We start from the raw sequence: 15,399 nt of genomic DNA on the forward strand, positions 1-15,399 counted from the left end.
ATAATGGCATCTTTAGCCATTTTGAATAGGATGTCTTTTATGTACTCTTTTTGACAGCCATAACAATCTAGGGTTCAGATTCTCACCTATTGTAAGTTGGCCTTGGAAACATATTTTTATGTGCATGCTATTTATCTGTGGTTGGATCCACTGAATAGCACAGTAAATCCATTTGCAAACCCCAGAATTCACTTCACACTTGGCTCCAAAATGGTACTGAGGTAAACATAGCTGTAGTTCTTTAAAAATCACTGCAGTTCACCTCATGCTTCCCTCCAAAAATGTCTTGAAAGATGCTCCAGCCCACATCATGGGGAGACAACTCTTTCCTGCTGACAGCACAGTACAGTCTGGAATAATGCCATTCTACACCATTTTGGGAATATGTACTTACCGGTATTAATAGAACATGCATTGTATTATTTATCTAGCATACCTGGGCATTTGTCTTTGGAGCCATTCGTAAGTCTTTGGAAATAACATATTAATGCAAGATACATTTTATTAAAATGAGCCTTATTTTTGGAAAAAATAGAAAGGGGTTTTAAAAAACCAATTAAATATTTAAATGTCATATACCAAAGAGATGCAAATTACCAGATGAATGACAGTTGACTGATGATAGGTTTAAAAAAAAAAAAAAGCACATAGACCGGTAATCACAATTGACATTAATTGGAGCTCTTTCTAGCAATCTCTGAGGACAGGCCTAGGAAAGAATGGGCTTAAATATGCAACTACTCTCTCCTGTTAGAAAAGGGTTGGGGAAGCTTGTATTGTGGCTGTAGGTAAGCAGAGGACATCCATCTCCTGGGCTGACAATGGGGCACCTTCCAGGAGCACTACAATTCATTATAATGTTTTAAACAGTCAAATTATAGCCCCAGGCCTGTCTATACAGAATCCCAGTAAAATAGTTGGGGCATCCTACTGGCACAAGGGTGTGTGATGTGGTTCAGACTGCAACAGTGGAACCTAAACTTTAACCACTCAGAACTCTGCTTATTTACAAAATAACTGCATGGGTTTTTAGTGACTATTTTAATAATGAGATAGTCTTTGATTGCCTGAAGAAAACAGAATTTCTGCTCTCACAGGGTCTAATTCTGCAAGTCAGGGGATGCCAAACAGTTCAGAACCTCAAATGGCTCTAAATTAGTAAGAATCCAATAATGATAAAATTGAGCAAATGCACTGCATAAGCATTTTCCGGACAAAAGAACCACTGTCCATCCACAGCAATTACACTGTATAAGAAACATCATTTCATTGTTCTCAGAGGATCAGTGTCTCACACTTTTAGAATAATCTCATGGATTCACAGAGTTTAGGAGCAGAAGGAACCATTAGATCATCTAGTCTGATCTCCTGTATAACACTGGCCATTAAATTTTACCCAGTTACCCCTGTACTGAGTTTGATATTCTCATAGCATATACAGTCAGTTCCAACCAGGAGAGAGTATTATCCATCACTGTAATTTATTTACATTGGGTCCAGTCCTACTCCTACTGAAATCCATAGCAAAACTCCTATTTACTTCAGTGGGAACAGGCTTAATCTCATTAATTCTATTATTAAGTAGATCAGTTGATCTAAGGTGTAACAACTCAATCCTGTAGTCAGTGCAGCCTCAAAATTCTTTATATTACCATAGTGCTCAGCCACGTGGATCATCATTATATATTTGTACACACACACACACACATATACAAATATGTTGCACAAAAATTTGCTGTGCAGCAGCCAACGTTCTATAATTGATATATTGCACACAATATATTTACCATTTTTCTTAATGACTTTAAGGTTGGTGTAAACATTGTGAACTATTTAAGTACATAAAATAATTTTACAAAATATATTTTATTCCATATTTTGGGGAGCAGTGAAAGCACCAAAACTGGCATGTTTCTATTAACTTATATTAAAAAAAAATAGTTTCAGCAAACTTGAGTTTCTGGAAATTTGTAAAAATAATATAATTGATTAACCAAATTAATGCGCCCAGTTATGTCTCACACATGGGCAGCACATGACTTCTGCATTTGGAGAGGCTGGGCCTGAGCACCGGAAGCTCCCTAGAAGTGAAGGGGCCCCACCAATGCCTGGACCATGCCCCCTGCCCCCTGTTCTACCCTGAGGCCCATCCCCTTCGGCCTCCACACCGCAAGGCCCCGTCCATCTCCATCCCCACTCTGCCCCAGGCCCTGGTCCCACTCAGCCCCCTGAGAGGCCCCCCCGCCCATGCATCTCTGCCACCTCCCCCGAGGTGCCCCCCTGCCACTTGCGCCTCTCTGCCTCTCAGGGGGTGAAGTGCAAGCAGCGGAGAGGGGTCGGGGGACAGGAGCAGAGGGGGTGGACAAGTGCAGGCGGTGGGGGGGGGCTCAGGGGAAGAGGCAGATTGGGGGCGGGAAGAGGAACAGCATGGATGGGGGCACAGGGGAAGAGCAGGATGCAGGAGCAGGACCTTGGGGCAGAAAATGGCTGGGGGCCACAGCTCGGATGCCCTTTCAGCAGTGGTGCTTCACAGGCGGCTGGCCAGCAGCGCGCCTCCAAAGGGAGGTGTGCTGCATCCTATTGGGGGAGGTTTAGTCTCCCCAGGCCTATTATACCCTCCACCAATGTCTCCCCAGTCCAGGTGCAGATAAAGGCATCTATGTATGCTCCCACTGTGTGGAACAGGAGAGTCAGACGCAACGATGGCAGTGGCTCTCTCCCATATCCAGCTTGCGGCCCTCAGAGAGTATGGGGATGGAGTTCTGGAACTAGGAAGGGGCAAGGAGTAGGTAAGTCAAGGATAGGTTTAGGGGGAGATACACATCCTTCCTCCCTGCCTCCAGCAGAATTCCCCACACAGAGTTAATACAATTTAAGAACGTAGTAAAGCCTGTGATTAGGGAGGGGAGGACGGTCTAGTGGATTGGGAACTGGCTTGTGGCTTGGGAAACCTGAATTCAATTCCTGCCTCAAGCACAAGCTTCATAGGTGACTATGGGGAAATCAGTTAATCTATTCCATGTCCCCCCTGCAAAACAGGGACAATGCTTCCCTGGCTCACAAGGATGTTGTGAGCATAAACTCATTGACTATGAGGTGTTCAGATATTACGAGGATGAAGGCTATATAAGTACCTAGATAGCATTTTCAACTGTCCACTCCCCAGCAGTTGGGATTCTGCCTCTGGTCAGAGAGGAAGAATTCTACCAGTTAATATCCATGCACAAAACCCGATCGCTGGATTTTTGCCGAGGCAGGTGAATTTCACCCCAAATGCATTTATATTAATATTAAATAGAATCAGTCCTTAAATACCATGGTGATAAGTGCTATAAAAGTGCATTGAAGAGACAGATGGAAATTTTTACTTCTTAATTATTCTCCATCATCATTGTTTAATGGAATAGGTTTAAATTCTAAATGCTCGTTAAATCCAGCATTTGTTTTAAAAGTCTGGATGATAATGACTAGGGAAATATTAATACATTCAGTTTCTATTTAAATACATAGTATTTTATCCCAAAGTGGAGAATTATATAATTGAAAACAAAGTGCAATTTCAAATAAGCAAACTTCCCTATTGCTTTTTATCTACATACATACAAACAATGACATAATGTTTAACAAACTGGATGAATAATGGAAAAGATTTTGCAAAGTTCATATGTATTAGGAGATATGTGCTAAAAGTGTAGCATCTGTTAAAAATAGATGGCAAGGCGCAAGATTAGGAGATGCTGACATGTTTTTTTCAGGGATCAAAAGTCTCAACCGTTCCACACTGGAGACAAATTGAAGAGAAGAAAGCCTCTGAGGATGCTAGATGCTCTGTGCTTTGAGTGGCTTAGTTACATGTCACAGCACTTGTTAAGTCTGGCAAAGTCAGTAATAACTATTTTGTTTGGGGAATTTGAAAGTACCATGGTCTGAACATGTGCCTTGAGTAAGCTTGCAGCATTGTTTGTTTTCTAAACTCAGGGCTCAATCATTCCATGGGAATATGCCAAGAGAGAATGAATCCTGGCAAATACAGGTCCAAAGTGCCTAAGAAGCACAGAAAACTTCCACTACCCTGAAATTCATGGAAGCTGATCTAGGGCTCTGCATTTCCTACAGGACATGCCCAGTGAAAATCCACTTTTTGTTGTATCATCCCTCATTACTGCCAGCAATATTTGCCTGGAGTCCCCTCCATGATGTGAAGTCCTCCTGAGGGTGGGGTTTGAGCTAACAAAGGAGAGGTTCTCATGACAGCATGGGTTATTAGTGATGATCAGCAGGGATGGGGGGAGGGCTAGGCCCTGATCTTGAAAACACACACCATGAACAGTCCTGTTTCAATAAGCCTATTCAAATAGTAAAGTTAAGCATGCACACAAATGCTTACAAGATTGGGGCACTAAGGAGTCTCATTGCTTTTTTACCCTCCTCTCCAGATGCTCAGCTTTGAGAGAAGCTGAGAGTTAAGTAGCTAAGCACACCCTCACTCCAAACTCCAGCTATCTCTACAATGAATTTTTGATGCCCACTGCTTTCTCTGCAGGGGAGAATGAGTAGAAAATGCTGTGTTGACCCTTCCAGCTTTTACTGTCCCCATTGTGCTCTGTAGGCATGATTTAGGCCAAAGCCTTCAAGAGCTGTAGAGCTGCGTGAAACTTTCAGCAGAGGAGAGAGGGGGATATTTCTATTCTCCTTCTTGAAAAACAGGGAAGCCATCACCAACTCTCTCTTCCCTTGCTGGAAGGGAAGCCACTGCTTGTAGACCAAAGAACGAAGGCAGGAGGTAACCATCACTTTCATGTTGGCCATAGAGGAAAAGACAAAACAAAAGGAAGAGAATGTGAGCAGGCATGGGAGAAATAAGAGTTGCAGAGAGGAAGGCTTAGATCCTCAATGTAGTTAGAAGCTTAACTTGTTGGTTTCATGGGCATTAGGCATCTAAATACCTTTGAGGATCTGGGCTGAAGAGTCTTCTCTTTAGTTCACCACCCATTCTCTCTCTTTTCATTTGTGCTTCTCTCTCCAGCATCAGGTTTTAAAGAAATTCAGAGCTCTGCCTTCTTTTTCACTTTGTCCTTTCTATGCCATCTTTATAAGCCCACGGTAGGGGCACACCCTCACCTCATGTGTGCCTCCTCATCTCTGGGCACAGCTGTGATGCCGGCAGACCAGGTGCCAGCTCATCCCAAATCTCCCAGGCCTCACTGAACATTGACAAATGCATAGCTGGAAACCACTCTGACTCACCTGTGTGGTAGTATTGTTAAAGTAGGTGTTAGAGTTACAAGAACGTGTTTAGTGTTCAGACTTTATGGCATGCTTGTAGGATGCTGCATTATTAATCTTATAGTATCTGTATCCCATGTTATAAGGTATTCCTTAAGTGTTTGCTCTGTAACTATAAAAATGTTTGCTAAGGGCAGGTCTACATTTAACGCTGCAGCAGCACCAGAGCAGCTACGCAGCTGTAGCACTTCAGTGAAGATGTTGCCTATGCTGATAGGAGGGGTTCTCCCATTGGCATAGGTACTCCACCTCCCCATGAGGCAGTAGCTATGTTGATGGGAGAAGCTGTCCCTTTGACACAGTGCTGTCTAATCTGGGTGTTAGGTCAGTTTAACTGCGTCGCTCAGGGGCGTGGATTTTTCACAGCCCTGAGCGACGTACTTATGCCAAGCTATTTTCTTCATGTAGACCTGGCCTAAAGATATGTCTACACATACAGTGCTGAAGTGTGTCTGGTGAAGACACTCTATGTTGACGGGCGAGAGCTCCGTCAGTGGCATAAGCTATGTTGGCGGGAGATGCTCTCCCGCTGACATAGCGCTGTGCACACAAATGCTTATGTTGGTGTAACCTATTCAAACCCCTGAACGACATAAGTTTTGCCACAGGCTGCAGTGTAGACATAGCCTTAGACTGGAAACCCCCAGAGTCAGAGGAGAAGCATTACCAAGTGCAAAATACTACTTTTCCATAAGAGGTGTTATCTCCTCCAACAAAAGAAGATCTATAGACACCAGACAGGCCATGGTGGAACATCAGTGGACAAAAGACTTTGTTGATTGCTTCCCCCACATTCCTGAAGAGGGTACATGCACAAGCTGTTGGCCCATTACAGCTTGAATCGTTGGGGAAGGGAATAAAAATCTCTGTTAAGGAGAAATTATCACTATGCCACTTGGAATTTGGAGAGGGCAATATTTCTAAGCATAAGCAAGGGATCCCCAAGCTGCTTGGCCTGGTTTAGCCCTAAAGGACATATATAACTTGCATATTATAGCAGCTACTATTACCTTTTGAAGCCTAAGACTGTGTCTCGTGTGTGTGTGTGTGTGTGTGTATGTTTACCTACTTTAACCTTGTAAATAATTCTGATTTCTTTTTCCTACTTAATAAACCTTTTAGTTTATTAGGGAATTGGCTACAAGTGTAGTCTTTGGTTTGAGATCTGGGGTGCAAATGACCGGGGTAAGTGACCAGTCCTTTGGGACTGGGAGTAATCTGAATATTGTTGTGATTTTTGTGTGTGTGTGTAAGGGACCATCTATCACATATGCAGGCTTGCCTGAGTGGCAAGATAAACTGGAATCCCAAGGGGACTGTCTGTGACTCCATGGTAAGACTGTTATAGTGCTATAGGAGTTCACATGAGTTACTGGGTTGGTGAAATCTAACTATAGAACATACAACCAAGTTGGGGTTTGTGCCCTGGTTCTTACAGTCTGCCGTGAGGTAGGCACCCAGGTTTGTGAGCCACTCCAGACAGCCTGACAATAGTGTTTTAGGGGTCCTTGTCACTGGTACACTCCTACTAGGATTTCCCTTGGACCCCTAGTGGCCTCTCTCAGCCTGCACCTTCTCCTGACTCTCCCTCTGGGTGTTCTGTGGCTTGGCCCTCTGGCCATGTCACATCAAAGTTGAAACCCCTTCCAGGGTAGCACAAACAAGGCCAATACAAGTCCAATCAAATCTGCAAACTAACAGTCATTCCACCCCCAACCCTCCAGGCTTCAAAGCAGTTCCCTTGTTAGCTCCACTTCAGGAGCTAGTCTACTCCTGTAATGTTCTTCCTCCATTGTTTCCTGGCTGGATAAAACCTAGCCCAGGGTTTCTCTCCACCAGAGAGCACTGTCTCCTCTGCAGTCAGTCCCCCCACCATCTAGTTATATGGCCTAGCTCCGCCTCCTCTGGCTAGGTGGCAATCACCCTGAAGGTGAGGAACATGACCAATTGGGGTTCTTTCCCTTGCCTTGCAGGTGATGGGGTTAAGTCCCAACACACCCTCTCATTTACTAAAAAATAAAATCAGCCTCCCCCCCAACACTTTTCTCTTTCCTCCTTCTCTTCTGTTGATTTAAGTGGGTGTTAGGTGCCTAAGTACCTTTTTGAATCCCACTTATACATCCTGCAAATATATATAGGAATGTTACTCATTGAACTCACTGAGATTATCCACGTGACTAATGTTATTCATGTGCATATGTGTTTGCAGAATCAGGGTCTAGGGACTCAATCCTGCTAGGTGCTAAACTCCTGCTTCAAGATGGAGAGCTCTCTCAAATCTCATTGAGCTCAATTGGATCTGAGGCTGCTCAGCAACTTCCAGAATATAGTACCCCGAATGGCTAATATATAAACGCAGGAGGGTGGGAGGAAACAGTTGTGGCATAAAAGCAAAGTGATTAAACAATTAAGTTTGACCCACATCTTGGAAGGTCTAAGGTCTTCTCTAGTTTAATTTTTAATGATCATTCTGTAGCGTGATCAAGATCAAAGGGTTATCTCAGAGACCGGGGTGAGTGGTTATTGAGGGAAGGACAGCTAAAAGGAGCGAAGCAGGTTTAGAAGGAGGAGAACAAGACTTCCTGTTGTACAGTAAGAGGCAGGTTGTTCACGTGCCTATATGTATTTGACCAAACTTGTATGTCTGCATGTAAGGCCTGATCCAAAGTTCACTGAAATTTACTGAAGGACTGCCATTGACTTCACTGTGCTTTGAATTATGCCCATACTACATGCTTAGCTCTTCTTGAGTTTAGTGTGTTGTTTTAGCAATGTATTTTGTCAGCCACCACATTCTCCTTAAATGGAAGTCATAATGAGTATTCAACAGTAAAGTCGTTCTGAGTGTTTTACACTCTTCATGCATAGTGTTGAGTCTCTATGCAAGGTAAATCACACTCAATATATAAAGTAATGTGATACGTACATGTAAGCAGAGTCTGGATGAGCTCTCCCCTGACATCTAGTGGTGAGCTGTGGAAAAAGACTTCAGAAGCTGATCTCGTTTGCATGGACACACCCACCCTGCCTAGGTGCTCAGCATGATGGGATTGCTTGCCCAAATGATCATTTGTGGCTGGTGTTCGATCCCCAGTCTCCTTGTTATTGGGGCAGGAGTAATAAAGGGTTGTTATCCTTGTTGTGTGAACCGAGGGCAGCAGAACTATACCTGGCATATCCCAATGGAGGGACTCATCCTCAACTGAACAGCACTCGCTAGGCAGGGGACATGGGTTCCAAAGCCCAATTAGTTGAGAGAAGGTGAAGATAGGTATGTGTGCTTGGTGGTGTGGGCCCTGTTTAAGGGTCTTAGACACCATATGACCTCTCTCTGTGTGGTATAATAAAAGAGCTAATGTAGGCTCATTTGAGAGTTTTGTTACATGATGCAGAGCTGAAATCACTGATACCTAGGTCTAAATATTAGACCTACTTTGTGACAGTGTCTCTATTGCAAGAGATTGCCTAGTGTGCACCAGCAGTGAGGCTCCCCTGCTAACAGCTGAAATTGCAGAGAGCTGTGTTACTGGGGGGGACTGAAGACATCTTGGTGAGCAGGCAGCAGAGAAGCTGGTGGAGAGGACCACAGCAGCATCCTGCAGAGGTGTGGCAATTGGCTGTTGGGGCAATGAGTGAGTGCCTGAGCAGTGCAGCGTGTAAGGTGCCTCCTTACCCCCCCATCTGCCTTCTGCACAGGGTGGGAGGTGAACTCTGCAGATGAACCTGTGAACTCTGGGGCTGCACTGGCCAAGGACAGCAACTGTGAGTGGGGTACAGAGAGGGGATGGGCACGTTAAAGGGACTTTTGGGTTGCTGGACTTAAGACCCTGAGGGGAAAAGGACACTGTCCAACTTACTTGGGGTTGGGTCTTTTGCTCATGGTTTGTGTTTATGAATCCTGGTTGTGGTGTTTTCCCAAATTAATGCTGAGTTACTTCCCTCCTTTTATTAAAAGTTTTTGCTACACTCAGATTCTGTGCTTGCGAGTGGGGAAGTATTGCCTCTCAGAGGTGCACTGGGGTGGTGTGTAATTGTCCCAGGTCACTGGGTGGGGGCTCGAGTCGGTTTTGTGTTGTATTGTTGAAAAGGAACCCCTAGATACTGAACCCGGCCCTTGTTGCTGCTGGCTCCACCTGGCAGAAGGGTTACATACATATAAAAGCAATGTAAATGCTTTTTATGATCTATGCATTTTTTTGGCCTTGTTTTCCGTTTGTCTACCCTTATGCCCTAAGTAACTCTTGGGGGGAGTGGCTGGTTAGATTATAGGAATCTTGCTCAAACCTTTACAGAATGATATGTGATATCACAGCTCCTTTTCCTTGTTAAGAAATTTAATTATTTCAATAACTTGGCATGATTTTTGCATCTCAAATTTGATAGGCTCAAGACTGAGCAGCTGGTCAATAAGAAAATTATCCTGTCATATTAAAAAAATAATAATGGTTTACTGCTTCGTCTTGAAAGAGATTGGAACACAAATTCTAGTTCCCTGTAGAAAATCACCTCGGTGTTAATGTTTTATTCACATAGCCTATTACTGAAATTTACCCCGATGTAATTTTTACCATTCCAGCTAAAACAAGGCTTGTGTGTGTTTGATTTTTCAAATTCCCTTTCAGAAATACTAAATAATTAAAAAAAAATTACACTTGTTCCTTTGTGAGGTCCAAAAAGATATTTCCCGTGAATTCTTATGACTCAATTTGCCCCCTATAGCATAATTCTTCTTGATCCTTGTTTGAATGCTTCTTCTTCCAGAGACATTTTAGCATCTAAAATGAGTGATTAGAGACATTCCTGCAGCACTGGAGGTCAGTCTAGATGATCCTAGTGGTCCCTTCTGACCTTGGAATCTATAAATGTAAATACTTTTATGAAATCTAACTTTTTTCTGTCAAGAGTTGGATGTGTCTAAAGTTCTGTGGTGGGAATGGAAAATGCACATGTAACTTTTGTAAGTTAAAAATACTCTTGAACATTGACACCGTTGACTCTCCCCTCCCATTTTTAACAGTGAAGAACATGTTGCATAGACATGTCATGTGTATACTTGCCCTTGATTTGAAAAATGTTATGCACATTTATTTCCATGCATTCCAGCCGTTGTGTACACTTGCACACACCATTTCTCTGTTTTCCACACACACAGATCAGGTGCAATGCTTTGAAAATCTTGTCATTTAAGTTTTCTACTGCCATCATCATTTTGCAGGTGCCTAGCTATGTGAATCAGCACAGTTGGAGGCAATGCTTTCTGTCAGTAGCTAATGGAGATGCTGCGTCTTTAGATGACAATTTGCACAGCAGAAGGTCTAGTGTCAGCATGGTACAAAACTTTTAAAAAGCAGCCGTTGGCAAACCTGTTTCTTTATATATATAAAAAAATGAAATCATGTTATTGACATTAACAGGAGGACGGAGCTCTGAATTAAGAGAGCTACAACATATGGAAGATGAGAAATCAAGAGCTTTAAAAACAATGCAGAGTGATGAAGCAGCTGTATAGTACACTTCAAAATGAATGAGAACTATTTTTTGTGAAAGTTAAATATTTTAAAGACAGAGCATCATTGAAGAAATTTTTAAAATAAGGATTTATTTCTTCAAGTCTCTGAGTGTCACAAGCTCTTTTTTCAAGAGCAAAAAGGTTCTCCGCAGCTATCAAGGTTCAATAAAAGACTCACCAGGTGTGATGTAAGATTTTGCAGTAGGCAATTCCCAAACCTACAGGATAGAAATATTGCAGAGGATAGTGATCACTATTGCCAGTCATACTATATATTAACCAAGGTAGGTGGCCATGTATACAATACAAAACTTAGGAAAATATGGTGGGCTATAAGCTTTTATGCTTCAAACCGCAGAAGAGGGAATAAAGGGATCAACAGTAACTAACCATGCTCAGATTAATTCTCTGTTGTGATAAATTATTTTAACAGACAGAAATGGAGGGCTTAGAGCACTCAGAAAATCCAGGAAACGTGCTATACAAAGGGTTCCCTTTTATTAAAGTCCTATTGCTACTCATAAGGTATGTCTACCCTTACGGTTGTGTGTAGAGTGCAGACACTGCATGCTCCCTAGCACAGGTATAAATAGCACTGAGGCATGGCTTAGGTGAGTAGAATGTCATACACACCTGGACCCCCAGGGCATATATCCTACATGGGCTCTGTACGTGCCCAAGCAGTGCTTCCCATGTCTATGCTTGCTAGTTTTAGCAGTGTAATGTCCTGCTGGAGGAGCCTTTCCCCGCTGCCTCCCCATGACTGGAGCCTTTCATTGCCCCATATAGCTATACACCACAGTGACAGGTGTGGATACAGCCTGCCTTTCACTGAGGTGTGTAGCTACACATGTAGTGCCTGTACTCTGGTCTAAATGTAGACATAGCCATAGTCTTAGAAATGCTTTTTTATTGGATTCCTCCAGGCCTAGATAGAATGAAACCAAAATTAAAAAACAAACAAACAGAGTGCAGGAGGCTCCTGGAAAGAGTATAAAACCACGTGGATCAGAAACAAAGGTGTTTTGATTCGAACATTAGGGTTTCCGCGCCACATAAATTAACAAGAACAATGTTACAGACCTTTCCAGTGGCCTCCTTTGTTTTGTCTCTTTCCTTTTCCTTCTGTGGAGTCCTGCTGGGACAATATATAGAGTATCTATATGACTACCAGCATGGTTGGGCTTTGATAAAATATTAAGCCTTAGAAAAGTGCAGGAAATTTCCTTAAATTCAACAATGGTTGGAAGCTGCTTCAACTGGATTAAAGGGATGTGCTTATAGTGGTGACATGAATGATCCTCTGAGGATACAGGATACGGTGTTGTAAAATACAGTGCTGTAAAATACATTGATATTTTGATCTCTGAATTATGACATGCTTTGAATGCGTTGTGCTCTTCTTGGCTGGTGAAGCCCAGTTGACAAGAGCTGGGGCCTGTTACTAGTGGGTATTGTCAATGCCCCCCCTTGCAGAGGGCAGGCTGCTGCTTTCCCTAAGACAGTGCTCACACAGCCTCTGTTCAAGAAAACATCTCAACACTGAAGTTCTGGCCAACTAGTGTTCTTTAAATATTCTTCCATTTTTGGTTAAGATTCTTCAGCAGCTTATGGCAAGGCAGCTCTGAATATCTAGATGCCTCAGATCTCTGAAATTTCAAATTTCAGTGGAAAGAAGAGTCAGTTTCCCCCCAAAAAACTATCCCATCTTTTCTACCAGTTCTACTACTTATTGTACTAATCCAAATAAATAAAGAATTGACATATATGAAATCATAACATTTACAGTGTGCTATATCATGTTACATGTACTAGCACATATCTACATGATGGAAAAATCATACTCCTTTTCAGGCACAATTTAGACAAGGTAAAGCAGTACAAGAGTGATTTATACACACAAAACCCTCCTTCCAGACATACAATGAAAATCCAATTATTTCCTGCATGTACCTGGGTCTACAACCAATAGCAAGTGTCTGGACAAGTCCTGAACTGTTACAACTACTGAAGAAGCAGCATAGACAATGGGAAAATGTGGAATGACAATATACAATAAAATTATACTAGTCCATTATTTTTGAGAAGACACAACTAGAAGACCTTCTCATAAACAAACTAGGGAAATACAACCTAGATAGAGCTGCTATAAGGTGGGTACATAATTGGTTGGAAAACTGTTCCCAGAGAGTAGTTATCAGTGGTTCACAGTCAAACAGATAGGGCATATGGAGTGCGGTCCTTCAGGGATCAGTCCTGAGTCTGGTTCTCTTCAATATCTTCATAAATGATTTAGAGAATCGCACAGAGAGTACACTTATAAAGTCTGCGGACGATACCAAGCTGGGAGGGGTTTCAAATGCTTTGGAGGATAGGATTAAAATTCAAAATGATCTGGAGAAATGGTCTGAAGTAAATAGGATGAAATTCAATAAGGACAAATGCAAAGTACTCCACTTAGGAAGGAACAATCAGCTGCACACATACAAAATGGGAAATGACTGCCTAGGAAGGAGTACTGCGGAAAGGGATCTCGGGGTCATAGTGGATCACAAGCTAAATATGAGCCAACAGTGTAACACTGTTGCAAAAAAAGCAAATATTCTGGGATGAATTAGCAGGAGTATTGTAAGCAAGACATGAGAAGTAATTCTTCCACTCTACTCCGCGCTGATTAGGTCTCAACTCGAATATTGTGTCCAGTTCTGGATGCCACATTTCAGGAAAGATGTGGACAAATTAGAGAAAGTCCAGAGAAAAGCAACAAAAATGATTAAAGGTCTCGAAAACGTGACCTATAAGGGAAGATTGAAAAAATTGGGTTTGGTTAGTCTGGAGAAGAGAAGACTGAGAGGGGACATGATAAGTTACAAATGGTTTTTACAAGGAGGAGGGTGAAAAATTGTTCTCCTTAACCTCTGAGGATAGGACTAGAAGCAATAGGCTTAAATTGCAGCAAGAACAGTTTAGGTTGGACATTAGGAAAAAATTCCTAACTGTCAGGGTGGTTAAGCACTGGAATAAATTGCGTAGAATCTGTTGTGGAATCTCCATCATTGTGTATTTTTAAGAGCAGGTTGGACAAACACCTGTCAGGGATGGTTTAGATAACACTTAGTCCTGCCTTGAGTGCAGGGGACTGGACTAGATGACCTCTTGAGGTCCCTTCCAGTTCTATGATTCTATGAACTAATCATCTAGAGAAAAAGAAACCTTGTTGCTTTATGCTACATTCTAACACACAGAGGGCCAGGCATGAAGGAAGGCTGTGGAAAGTTCAAGGCAGAAATGCTGCAGTGAAGCAGAGGGGTAGAATTTTTAGGGATAATACTGTTTCTTTATTCTAATAAAGTTCACTGTTAAAAGAAACTGATTCTCTGTGGGTCACAGGACTTACTTATGCCCTGAATTTCTGTGATGGACCTCTAATGAGAATAGACATTTAACAGTGTTGCCAATCCCAATTATGAGTCAGGTGTCAACTTGGAACCCTTAGGAATATAAAAACAATATAACAAATTTGTTTTGCTTGGCAGGGGACTGGAAGGAGGTAAACAATAAGAGCCATTTCTTTACTATCCTCTTTCTAAAGCAAGCAAGCACCACTCAAAGCTTTTCTGCCTATTTTGTAATTTGAAATGACCAGATTTGGTTGGCAGAGATCCAGTACAGAGGCTTCCACTATGTTAATCAAAGGGTAGTTTCATGTCTTTTGGAAGAATACCAGAAACCCGGTATTTTTATGTTTTAAGAAAACTTTATTTGGTAAATTGAGTTATCTTTCCAACTGCTCTGCCAGTAACTGAGAGTTTGAGATAAAAGGTGCTTCAGCCCAAACTCATCCTGCTATTGCAAATGAAGAACCGTCTGTATAAAGCTTAAAAGACTTCCCTTTCCATTTTCATCAGAGTAAGTTGCCTCCTCTCTAGCTGAAGCAGTTTTGTGCCTTGGGTCTAGATACACAAATTGATAATAAAATGAACTTTTCTACTGAAAACATTTGAAATGACAGGTAAGTGAGACGCTGCTTGCATCTTCCCCAGTTTCTCAAGTTCAAGTGAAGACACTAAGAATAGACACTTTAAATCAAAAGTATGGTACTTAATGGGTAGCAAACATGAAATACAGCCTAGATTGAGCTACTATAAGGTGGGTGCATAATTGGTTGGAAAAGTGTTCCCAGAGAGTAGTTAGCTGGAAGGGCATATGGAGTGGGGTCCTTCAAGGATCAGTCCTGAGTCTGGTTCTCTTCAATATCTTCATCAATGATTTAGATAATGGCATAGAGAGTACACTTATAAAGTTTGCAGATGATACCAAGCTGGGAGGGGTTGCAAATGCTTTGGAGGATAGGATTAAAATTCAAAATGATCTGGACAAACTGGAGAAATGGTCTGAAGTAAATAGAATGAAATTCAATAAGTACAAAATGCAAAGTACTGCACTTGGAAAGGAACAATCAGTTGCACACATACAAAATGGGAAATGACTGCCTAGGAAGGAGTACTGCAGAAAGGGATCTGGGGCTTATAGTGGATCACAAGCTAAATATGAGTCAACAGTGTAACACTTGCAAAAAAAAAAAAAAAAAAAAAGAAGCAAAC

The sequence above is a fragment of the Terrapene carolina genome, unplaced genomic scaffold, assembly GCF_002925995.2.
Source record: "Terrapene carolina triunguis isolate 2854851 unplaced genomic scaffold, T_m_triunguis-2.0 Scaffold84, whole genome shotgun sequence".
Lineage (NCBI taxonomy): Eukaryota > Metazoa > Chordata > Testudines > Emydidae > Terrapene > Terrapene triunguis.